Raw genomic sequence first — 12,952 nt, 5'->3', positions numbered from 1 at the left:
AGGCTACTAGAATAAAACAGTTAAAACATAGAACACAGCAAATACAGTGAGTATGTAGTATGGAACATGGGCATAGCAGATGAGTATCTACGGCAAATTTAACAAAATCTACTGGTTTTGACAAGTAGCTTTGAGACTGTTGTACACAAAAGTGTAATTTCAATTCGGGGTCATCAAATTAATTTGGTATCATGAGGCGACCGCAAACACCTACAGCAAATAGACAAAAATCTGTCCAGTTGTATTGATATCTTGCTTTAGTGGACAGACCAACATTGCCTTCTTTAAGGCCTCGTGGAGCTAAAAGTAACCAGATAATCACAAAAAAATTATGTTGAATCCCAATATTATAAACAGAGCTGTAACAATTAATTGATTAATTGTCAACTAATAAATTAATGGCCAACTATATTGCGAATCAATTAATCGGTTTGAGTAATTTTAAGAAATAAAAAAGTCAAAATTCTCTGATTCCAGCTTCCTAAATGTGAATATTTTGTGGTTTCTTTACTCTTCTATGACAGTAAACTAAATAGCTTTGAGTTGTGGACAAAACAACACATTTGAGGACGTCATCTTGGGCTTTGGGAAACACTGATCAATATTTATCACCATTTTCTGTCTTTTTATAGACCAAACTACTAATCGATTAATTAAAAAAAAAAAAAAAGATTAATCGATAATAAAAATAATCATTAGTTGCAGCCCTAATTACAAACCAAAATACTTAATTAGCATCTTCAGAAATCAGTTTCACATTGTATCAGGATTTCCCTGCTGATTCACATCTGTATGGTGATAAACAGCTGCTCAAATGGCATCAATATGAAGAAAAGAACCAACTACGTAAATTCGATCAACAGAAAATCCCGAGATAAAGTCACGCTGGGAGGTTCGGTGTAGAGAGACTCTGGGATGAGCACTAACTAACCAACAGAGGAAGATACAGAATCAGGAAACCATGTAGGAGCCTGCAGGTCTCTGATGGGAAGCTCAGTCTGACAGTCAGAGCAGCCTTTAGTTGAAGTAGGCCAGTCGGGATTTTTATACTCCAGTTAACCCTCAACACTACCGGGAGATGCTGAATTCTGCCCCAGTTTGCTGCACGCGAGACGGGACTTCTCAAGTCTGTCCGAATGATTTCACACCACCACTCCGATGGGTCTGGTTACACATTACAGCGACGCTGGGACACAATCCCCCATTGTAAGTCAATTTGGTTCAAACAAGGTAGAAAACATCTGAAGGAATATATTGTTTGAAAATTTCAGTTTTGTTTAAAATCACCATGTAGTTCAGTGTGTTGTATGGGCATCAATTATTGCACATTGCATATTGGGATCTGTATTAACCCATTTGTGCCCAAAGACTACGTTTAGTATGATAAGGAAAAATGCCACAACATTTGTCCTGATTGGTCAAATGTCTTGAAATTTGGTACAGACATACGTTGTGAAAGTATCTAGCAGAACAACTTTGAAACTTTCATTAATAGTCAAAGTCAGGATTTTTGAAAAATTAGGAAAAACTCTAACATTGAGTTTATTAATGGGCGGCTGTGGCTCAGAGGGTAGAGCAGGTTGTCCACCAATCGGAAGGTCGGTGGTTCGATCCCCGGCTGCTCCGGGTCACATGTCGATGTGTCCTTGAGCAAGACACTTAACCCTAAATTGCTCCCGGAGGCATAGCCATCGGTGTGTGAATGAGTATTTAGATTAAATCCTGATGGGCAAAGTTGGCACCTTAGTAACCTCTGCCATCAGTGTATGAATGTGTGTGTGAGTGGGTGAATACTGACATGTAGTGTAAAGCGCTTTGAGTGGTCGGAAGACTAGAAAAGCGCTATATAAGTCCAAGTCCATTTACCATTAAACATACATTTTCTTATTATACTATATGTAGTATTTTAGCACATTGGGACTACTGTTATTTCCTAAAACATAATTGAGTCTGTTACAACAACAGTTAGTCCCATCATGTGCCCAAAGACTAGATATAGTATGATGAGAAAAAACTCACTTTTCAGCCAAACAGTTTGACCAATTTTGAAAATGTCCACACATTTGTGTTGAGGCAAGCCCAGAGAACACTTCCAAAAGGAAATTAAAAATTTAATTTAGAGGCACAAATGGGTCAATATCAGTGCAGCAGTAGAACAAATTACTGAAGTCTTGGCAACATTGATGGCATTTAACCATCTATCTTCTCTATTAAAGGTGACGGTGAGGTCGAAGCCTATCCCAGTTTGCTTTGGACAAAAGGCAGTGAGACGTGGTCAATACTCACTTTCAATGGAAAGGGAACAAGTTGCACTAACAACCTTTAAAACTGATACATTTTCAGGATGTTTAGTGCTTTATAAACACTTCTTGGGTAGAGCAGCATATCAAAAACTGTCAGGCATCAAATTTCTGGTTATTTACTTATTCATTGATCAGATTTAATCTATTTTTGCCAATTTGAAATTATTGTATTCAAACATGTGAGAAATCTGGTTCTTCAGTTAAATGAAAATAAAAGGATTTTGCAGGAACCAATGTTTGTATTTGTCAAAGAAAGACCTTAAACAGTATAATTTTAGTATCGGATATCGAAGCTAAGATTCTGTATTGTATTGGCACCAATGTTTTAATCAATAGCTACCTCTCAGACTGAATCAAAAACAGCATCCTCATTCACTTCACTTATGAGACCCAGACAGAGAAGTAAATCCTGGCTCAACTTTTGCCAAAACGCAGTCCAACGTCATCTGGCAACGAGATATAACGGCCAATCAATCAAACAGAACTTCCTGGTTTGCATTTCATCGTCTCACCGGCACAATACTGCAGCAGTGCTGCCAATAGATAAAAAATCATTTGCTTATTCATCTTATACTTGAGGGATCTACAGCGGGACTGCATGACGCAGGATTATAAATCCACTTTTAGGGTTACTGTTGGTTCTTTAAACCCAAAATCTATAGCACTTTATTGGAACAAATTTTCATAAATGGCCCTGTGCATTAAAACCACTGTACAGTACATCATCACTGACATCGTTGACAAATAATGCAAAGAGAAAAACAATCCACCCAGACAAGATGACACAACATGCCAGCCATGAAAACACTACCAAAACCTATAACCACCACAAACCACCTTTAATCTCAACACATCATGTTCAACTTTATACTGAAATATTTCCATTTCAAGACCTTTACCTACAGATAACAATCCCTAAAGTGATCTAATAAACACTAAAGCTGATCACAATACTTCTACCAATAACCCGCCTGATCCAATTTCTACTTTTGAGCCAGACGACACCGGTCTACCAGCAGGAAGACACAGGTCTACTATAGTCAGACAGTATTAGGCTATAGGAGGAGGACAGGATGGTGAGACAGGTCTACTATAGTCAGACAGTATTAGGCTATAGCAGGAGGACAGGATGGTGAGACAGTATTAGGCTATAGCATGAGGACAGGATGGTGAGACAGTATTAGTCTATAACAGGAGGACAGGATGGTGAGACAGGTCTACTATAGTCAGACAGTATTATGCTATAGGAGGAGGACAGGATGGTGAGACAGTATTAGGCTATAGCATGGAGGAGGACAGGATGGTGAGACAGGCAGTGAGACAGACAGCATTAGGCTATAGCAGGATGGTGAGACAGACAGATGGCAGGCCCTGCATGTCTGATGATGCTGAATATTATCTTATAAATGGGACTTTGGGGCAAACCCTAAAGGAGGCTGCATATTATAATAGATAAAATTAAAAATGATGAAGTCACATTTATAGGATCATATATGATAAATTAATTAGAATATACATTATAATAAAAGTGTGTTTCAGCTGCATGAGGAGCACGCCCCATGGCTGTGTAATGCTATATGAGATGAATGCCACGCCTTGCTTTGCTTGTGTCAAGCTCAGCACGCCTGGCTGGCCTCCTCCTCCTCCTCCTCCTCCTCCTCCTCCTCCTCCTGCAGCACCACCACTACCACCTCCACCACTAGATGCAACATATTCAGGCTGTCAGCCGGCTGCTGCTCCTCAGTCTCCGGACAACCTGCACCATCCAGGCCTGCAGAGAGAGAGAGTAGAGTCTGCAGCTCTCTCTCTCTGCAGGCCCTGCAGCGTTTAATAAAGCACAACACACACATGCATTCGTGCACACAAGGAATAACGTTGCCTGCAGGCAGAAATAAACCTGCATATGAAGTCACCACTGAAATGCATTTAACCAGCTGATGGTCGTTTTCTCTGTCATCCCTCTCCTCCTCCTCCTCCTCCTCCTCCTCCTCCACCTCCTCCTCCAGCAGAATCAGGCTACTTACTGTTAGCGGTGTCCAGGAGGAGATATTTCTAGGAGACAAACACCGCAGTTGGGAGACAGACAGAGGAGACAGTGTCCCTGTAGAGAAGGAGACCTCCTCGGTGTTGATGGTTCAAGGTTTCTGCAGGTTTTAGTCCCTGGTTTTCACCGACTCCCCTTTCTTTCCCCAGATATCCCAGATTTCCCTGGTTTCCTCTGCTGCTGCTGCCAGACTGAATCACTGAATCACTGAGTCCCAACACACCGCTGACTAACAGCAGAGTCAAGCTGGAGGCAGGGAGGATGAACCACTTCTGGGAGGGACTTTCATAATAAAACTTTACTCACTGCTGCTGTTTTTATTAAAACCCACAAATAAGTAGTTTTTTTTTGACAATAAATGAATGAATAAATAAATTAATAGATGCCAAGAAAAGATCAAATAAAGTAACTTTAAAAAAAAATAAAACACAAAAAATGAATCATCACTGTGGAGCATACAAAATAAAACCCCTACACTTTTCAAATGTATAATAATATTATTATTATTATTATTATTATTATTATTATTATTATTATTGTTATTATTATTGTTATTATTATTATCTTATTATTGTATATTCTAGTATTTTTTGAAGATAAATTAATAAACAATTTAATAAATAAAAGCCAAGAAAAGATCAAATTAAGTAACTTTAAAAAAAACAAAAAACGCCTACTCATCATTGTGGAGTATACAAAATAAAGCCCTTACCCTTTTCAAATATATAATAATAATAATAATAATAATAATAATAATAATAATAATAATAATAATAATAATAATAATAATAATAATATTAATAATAATAATGATAATGATAATGATCATGATAATGATAATGATAATAATAATAATAATCATCATCATCATCATATTTATATTTATATTATATAATATTTTCCTATGGATGCAAAATGAATTTCAGTACAAACTGACAATAAAGTTGTATCGTATCATATAGTATCGTATAATAATAATAATAATAATAATAATGATACATGTGAAAAGTGTAGGGGCCTTACAAATGTATAATAATAGTAGTAATACATTTGAAAAGTGTGGGGGCTTTATTATTATTATTATTATTATTATTATTGTACATTCTAGTATTATATTATTAAATTCTGAATTTATTAACATTGTGTTGCTAATTAAGTTCAAGTTCTGTTGTTTTTTTACACTGCCATAGACTACTCTTTCATACTTTTCTTATATTCAAATTGTCATTAATATTCTTTACTGATTTCTTTTTTAATGAATGAATGAATGACATTTTTTTTTTTTTGTAATAGAAGTATTTTGTTATTGCTTTTTAATCCTGTTCATCAGCTCTTCATCTATCCCTCAGACTTCTCAAGTGACCTCTTGTTTTTAAAAAAACCTCCTTACCTATAATAACCTAAACACCTTATCAACCCCCTACTGAGGAAACACGTATTTTGACAGCAAGTAGTCAACCGGAAATGGGTCTTTTATTGTGAAGCTGAAATCATCTCACTTCCGGTGTTCTAGTTTAATTTGACGCATCCAGCATTTCTGAAGCTCAACACCGGATCCCAGAAAAACCCAGCGGGAGCGCGCATCCATGATGCCCTGCGCGCTCCTGATGCCTTGTTTCCTGTCCTGCCCAACCAATCAGTCCTGATGAGGTCACTCTATCTTATATATATATATATATATATATATAAAAAATATTTTTTATAAAAAAAAAATTTTAAAAAAAAGTCTGATGAAAAAGAATTCTGAAAAACGACTGAAAAAATGTCTGAAAAATGTCTGAAAAGAAAAGTCAGAAAAATATATAAAAAAAAAAAAAAAGTCAGAAAAATGTCCGAAGAAATAAAGTTTGAAAACAAATGTCCCAAAAAAAATTCTGAAAAATATCGGAAGAAATAAAGTCTGAAAAAAAAAAAAAGTCTGGAAAAAAAAAGTCTGATGAAAAAGAATTCTGAAAAACGACTGAAAAAATGTCTGAAAAATGTCTGAAAAGAAAAGTCAGAAAAATATTAAAAAAAAAAAAAAAAGTCTGAAAAATGTCCAAAGAAATAAAGTTTGAAAACAAATGTCCCCAAAAAAAGTCTGGAAAAAAAGTCTGAAAAATATCGGAAGAAATAAAGTCTGAAAACAATAAATAATAAAATCTGGAAAAAAAAAAGTCTGATGAAAAAGAATTCTGAAAAACGACTGAAAAAAATGTCTGAAAAATGTCTGAAATGAAAAGTCAGAAAAATATTAAAAAAAAAAAAAAAGTCAGAAAAATGTCCGAAGAAATAAAGTTTGAAAACAAATGTCCCAAAAAAAAGTCTGAAAAATATCGGAAGAAATAAAGTCTGAAAAAAAAAAAAAAAAAAAAAATCTGGAAAAAAAAAAGTCTGATGAAAAAGAATTCTGAAAAACGACTGAAAAAAATTCTGAAAACTGTCTGAAAAGAAAAGTCAGAAAAATGTAAAAAAAAAAAAAAAAAAGTCAGAAAAATGTCCAAAGAAATAAAGTTTGAAAACAAATGTCCCAAAAAAAAGTCTGGAAAAAAGGTGTGGAAAAAAAGTCAGAAAAATATTGGAAGAAATAAAGTCTGAAAAAAAAAAAAAAAAAAAAAAAGTCTGGAAAAAAAAGTCTGATGATAAAGAATTCTGAAAAACGACTGAAAAAATGTCTGAAAAATGTCTGAAAAGAAAAGTCAGAAAAATATAAAAAAAAAAAAAAGTCAGAAAAAAGTCTGGAAAAAAAGTCTGGAAAAAAAGTCTGGAAAAAAAGTCTGAAAAATATCGGAAGAAAAAAAGTCAGAAAAAAAAAAAAAAAAAAAAACGTCTAGAAAAAAAAAGTCTGATGAAAAAAGTCTGATGAAAAAGAATTCTGAAAAATGACTGACAAAATGTCTGAAAAATGTCTGAAAAAAAGTCAGAAAAATGTCCGAAGAAATAAAGTTTGAAAAAAAATGTCCCAAAAAAAAAGTCTGAAAAATATCGGAAGCAATAAAGTTTGAAAAAAATGTCCCAAAAACAAAGTCTGGAAAAAAAGTCTGATAATTATCGGAAGCAATAAAGTATGAAAAAAAAAAAAAAAAAAAGAAAGTCTGATGAAAAAAGTCTGATGAAAAAGAATTCTGAAAAACGACTGAAAAAATGTCTGAAAAATGTCTGAAAAAAAAGTGTGAAAAATGTTGGAAAAAACGTCTGACAAATGTCGGGAAAAAAAAGTCCGACAAATGTCGGAAGACATAAAGTCTGAAAAAAAATGTCCAAAAAAACAGTCTGAAAAAAAAATCTGATGAAAATAGTCTGATGAGAAAGAATTCTGAAAAATGAATGAAAAAATGTCTAAAAAATGTCTTTAAAATGTCAAAAAAAAAAGTCGGAAAAATGTCGGAAAAAAAGTAAAAAAAATTTAAAAAATAAAAGTCTAAAAGAAATCTGGAAAAAAAAGTCTGAAAAATGTCGGAAGAAATAAAGTCTGAAGAAAAATGTCCAAAAAAAAGGCTGAAATATGTCCTTGGAAAAAAATATCCTTGGAAAAAAAAGTCTCAGAAATGTCGGAAAGAAAGTCTGAAAAATGTCTGAAAAGAAAAGTCTGAAAAATGTAAAAAAAAAAAAAAAAGTTTGAAAAATGTCGGAAGAAATAAAGTCTGAAAAATGTCGGAAAAAAAGTTACAAAAATTAAAAATAAAAAAGTCTGAAAAAGTCTGGAAAAAAGACTGAAAAAGTCTTTTTTCCAGACTGAAAAAGTCTGAAAAATGTCGGAAAAAAAAAAAGTCTGAAAAGTGTCCGAAGAAATAAAGTTTGAAAAAAATGTCCCAAAAAAAAAGTCTGGAAAAAAGTCTGAAAAATGTCGGAAGAAATAAAGTATGAAAAAATAAAATAAAAAAAAAAGTCTGGAAAATAACCACGTTAAAATAATAATATTTATAATTAGATCTCCTTCATCTACCCATTGAAAAACCCATAATCTATATATAACCTATGCAAATGATTTTCATTTCAGAAGTTTAACAGCTGGGCCAAGATGTCTCCTGCTGTACCTCACTGAAAAGTCCATCTCCTCTTCCAACATTGCCAGAGGAATTAAATGTTCAGAAGAAGGCTGTGATATGTAAATAATATAATAATTATATTATAAATAATACAAAATAATTAATAATATATATATAAATAATATATATAAATATATAATAATTTTACATCATTATTACTTATTTATTTATTATTATTATTATTATTATTATTATTATTATCATTATCATTATTAATAATAATAATAATAATAATAATAATAATAATAATAATAATAATATATAATAATCAACTATAGCAAGTTTTGTCTTACAGCTTTTTTGGCATTATATTTAATAATAATATTTGTCCAAAATGATGTTAAATTGCATCGTTTTGAGTAAAATACCTTCATATTTCACGTAAATGTTGATCTGTGTAATTAAATCGAAGAGTGTTTGCTGTCCTCTTGTGGTGATAACAAGGAACTGCTAAATTAGTAAAGGTAACGTCAATGCAGACATTATAGTGTACTAACACTTCCGGTCGATCATTTCAAAATAAAACTTTTAAAATACACTGACGTGTAGTTACTCTTTGTCACTGTGGGAGGGCAGTGAATAGTCATGGCGATGGTTGGCCATAAATAATAATAACATGACAAATACACGATATTTAGTGTATTTATTTGGCTATAAAGAGTATTTTTAGGCATTATTTTGTACACATAAAGGAAAAGAAGCACAACATCCCAATAGTGTTTTCCTTTGTATTTCCCATATTGTGTTGACAAGAAGATGCAAGGGATTAACAATAAATCACTGCTGTTAAATCTAAGGTAAAAGACAAAATAATATGCTTTATAAAAACATAAAATAATAATTGATTATTTATTGAAAACATGCTCATTAACAGAGGAACAAACAGAAAAATAGACAAATTAAAAAAAAGAAGACAAAACAAAAATAATTACACATACATTTCATAATGCAAGAGTGTATATTATATACATCATATTATTATAATTTAATAACTTAAAGGTCTTAATTTTTTGTTTTTAACATTGGGATAGATGGTGCTATATTGTCTGAATTCATTAATAAAGTGCAGGAAATTTGGCCTGGTTTCTGATTTTTTTCTTATGAATATGGAATTTTCCATAAAATAAAAAAATAATTTTATGATATACATCATGTTATTCAAAATAAAATGCCTACTGGTTGTGTATTTAAAATCACCAGTGTTTATTGCCATCTAGTGGTCACTGTGAAGAACTGCAATATTAAATTCATCAAGTTAGCATCAATGCAGCCATGTTACTGATATACTGACACTTCTGGGAAATGTACACTTTCTTTGCACATTATATGATGCAAGGCTTTATATTAATTTATAACAAAGTATATATTGAAAATACAGATATTATTATGAACATATAAATGTCTTATTATTGATACCTGTGACCACTGAAGGGCATTAAAACTCGTGATATTAAATACACAAGTCAAGTTATTTACCTAAAGTCAACCTTAGTCAACCTTAAACATACTCGGATGTGTAGTTGTGGTCACTGTGGGAGGGCAGAGTGCAGTCATGGCAATGATTGTCCATAAGCAATAATAACATGACAAAAACACAATATTTAGTGTCGTTATTTAACCCTCTGAGACCCACAATAGAGCCGTTTTTGTCTTTTTTTAGGGGGATACAGGGGGTCTTTAGGGGGAGAAAGCAGGTCAACAATAGATGTCACATATCAATCAATCAATCAATCAATCAAGTTTTATTTATATAGCACCTTTCAAACAAGTCAAATGCAATTCAAAGTGCTGTACAGACGATTGACAAAAATGTAGAATGTTAAAAATGGATTTAGAGACTAATGCACACCAAAAAAACAATATACAAGTTCACTTAATAAGAGAGTAATAAAAGATGGGTACAAAATATAGTAAAATAAACACTATAATGATGATGATAAATAAAATAAGTATAAACAATAAAACCATAAACTTATAAAATTATAGAACACTACATAAAAGCCAGACTAAATAGATGGGTTTTCAGTTTCCGTTTAAAAATATCAATATTTTCAGCTCCTCTCAGTTCCTCTGGAAGGTTGTTCCATAAACCATAAACCAAAAGCATTTCTGCAAGGTAGTCTGGTGCAAGGCCATGTAGTGCCTTATAAACTAATAAAAGAAAGAAGTGGTGTACATCACCTGAAAGCTGAGAACCTGAAGATTAATTTGAGATGTAGCTTAGCACTGTGTGTCCACGTTGTTCTAATCATAAATCAGGAATAAACATTAATTAATGAATGAATTAAAATAAATTGTAACTGTGTATAAGGGTTTAAAACATGGAAGTATATGATGGTCATTCCCATGCTCTATTACGTCTGTGTATGTTATTGCAGCAATCTTTGGGTCGATACCATTTGAGGTCAGAGGTCAAGGGACCCCTTTGAAAATGGGCATGCAAGTTTTTCCTTGCCAAGATTTAGCCTTTAGAGCGTTATTTAGCCTCCTTCCCAACACGCTAGCATGACATGCATGTTTTTCTAGTTTCATGTGATATCTGTACCTTCACTCTGGTATATTTGAAGGGCCCAGTCCACCCTGATCCTTCGGCCTCTGCAACTTTTTCAAGCCAAGTCTAGACCGTTTGTTGTTCCATATAAATAGATTACATAATTTGTCAAATTGTTTCGTGGCTGAACTTTTAATATAAATAACCCTCATCAATTTATTTTGAGCCCTTTGCAGTTTGCTTTAGAGTGTTGTGATAATCCGGTATACCAGGATAACTTTGAACTTCAGGGTGCTTTTCAATATGCTAAAGTGTCTCCTTAATTCCTTTCCTCGCCTCCTCTTCTTGCATCATAGTCCCGCCCACGGGAGACGCGAGCAGAGGAGCCGAGGAAGAGATGCGAGGAGAGAGGAGTCAACAAATGAGACATCCTTTGCCTCGGAGCCGTCATTTTAGCTTTATATCTGTCAGCCGCCTGGGCCTGTTTATATTTTGAAGATCCTCACTGAGAGTATTCTCAACTACCGGCTTAGGAAGTTTTTGTTTTGTGTTGTTGTGAGGGTGTTGAATCCTACAGCAGAACAGTGGTTGCCAGCAGAGAGGAAGGAAGAGGGGGTGATGAAGGATAAAGTGCAGCTCTAAACCACAAAGTAACACCCCACTTGTGTGTCTGTGTGTAGGTGTTGACTTTTCACTGTACATTTATCCAAAGATAACTTAAGTTTAAAACCTCAACCACAGCTTTTCACCACCTTGAGGTTTCAGTAGAAAGAGATTCCACGTCAGATAAAAGATTTCATTTTCCATGATCTCAAAGTGGGGAGCCTCAGATTAAACATAAAGAGAGACAAGCAGACAGATGACATCATCTGGATGTGCAGTCGGTTGAAGCGGGACGTCCCCTGTTGGCTCACAATAGATAGATGACGGAAATAGGAATTTAAGTTTTTCCACCGAGTCCTATGTGGAACATAACATCTTTAAATTATAAAAACAAAATCATTTGTTCACACTGTAAATGGGTGTGTGTGGTTTCACAGCCTCACACAGGAAGTTTCTATGTTCATATAAAACGCTTTAATATTAAACGCTTAGGGAAAGTGCTGTGGGAGTGGTGACGTAGCTTTGAGAGCGAAAAGACGCACACAGGGCGAGCAGGTGGGGAGGTGGAGGGGTCCAACAAACATAAGGCTTTCATCCAGGAGACTGCTGTTCGTGTCCCGTACGTCACGTTTCATTTTCATGTTACAATCAGCTGTTAGTTCGTGTCCTCTGTTCACAACTTTTAGTGTCATTTCACTGCACAAACGTAGTTTTAAGCCCAACCATGTAGTATTTTACTAAACCTAACTATAGTGGTTTTATTGTCTGAATCTAAACACGTGTTTTTGTTTAGCTCACAACATTAAGCATCTGTTTACTGCGTCAGTATGTGACGAGTTGGGATGAGAACACGTTGACTGTGCTGTGCAGATTTTTGAAAACTATTTGTCAGTATAAGTAAAATTCTGCTCTCTTTCTCTGTGTTGTTTTCTCTCAGAGGAAGATGAAGAGACTTGATGAGGATACAAACCAGTATGTCAACGCCTGCAAAAGTTGACAACAGATTGAGGCAATTCTAAAGACATAATCACAGCTATTAAAGGTGTGAATGTTATGTGAAACCTCTCAGTTCAAGACTGTAGTTTATGTATGGAGTCTGGTAGAAGAGGTAGTGACGATGATAATGATTAAATTACAAGTATTTAAATTTCAAATGGAAAATGATATCAAACTACATGAAAAAAGAAGGCATTAAACATAGGGTTGCTGCAGTAGAAAGCAATGTGCTGCACAAAACAGAGATCTTAAGACGAAGCACGAAACACGCAAAAAAACTGACACTTGATAAGAAAAAAACTTGGATGATCCCACACCGGTTGCAATTCCAATTGCAGCTCAAGAGTCAAAAAAGCAAAAGTGATTGAGTGATAAATAAATTACAAGTTTTTTGCAATGTTATGTTTAAATATGCAAATGATGCATTACCTTATAAAATATGCGCTAATTTGCATAAATGTCCAGAACAGAAATGTGAACATTGGAT

The 12,952-nt window shown here is 33.9% G+C and overlaps 1 protein-coding gene across 4 annotated transcripts in view; it reads right to left on the bottom strand.

The window, feature by feature from the left end:
* raph1a (Ras association (RalGDS/AF-6) and pleckstrin homology domains 1a) overlaps positions 1-4,583 on the bottom strand; it is a 69,082-nt gene extending 64,499 nt beyond the window's left edge. For 3 of the 4 annotated variants that reach the window (XM_074657549.1, XM_074657548.1, XM_074657550.1), the window contains exon 1: positions 4,328-4,582. The gene's annotated coding sequence lies outside the window, so the exon portion shown is untranslated. Of the gene's footprint in view, positions 1-4,327 lie in introns of all 4 variants that reach the window. The other variant, XM_074657546.1, reaches the window with a different exon arrangement.
* Between the last annotated feature and the right edge of the window lie 8,369 nt (positions 4,584-12,952).

Source organism: Sebastes fasciatus, chromosome 14 (genome assembly GCF_043250625.1).
Source record: "Sebastes fasciatus isolate fSebFas1 chromosome 14, fSebFas1.pri, whole genome shotgun sequence".
NCBI classification, from domain to species: domain Eukaryota; kingdom Metazoa; phylum Chordata; class Actinopteri; order Perciformes; family Sebastidae; genus Sebastes; species Sebastes fasciatus.
This window is presented reverse-complemented; position numbering and strand designations above follow the sequence as displayed.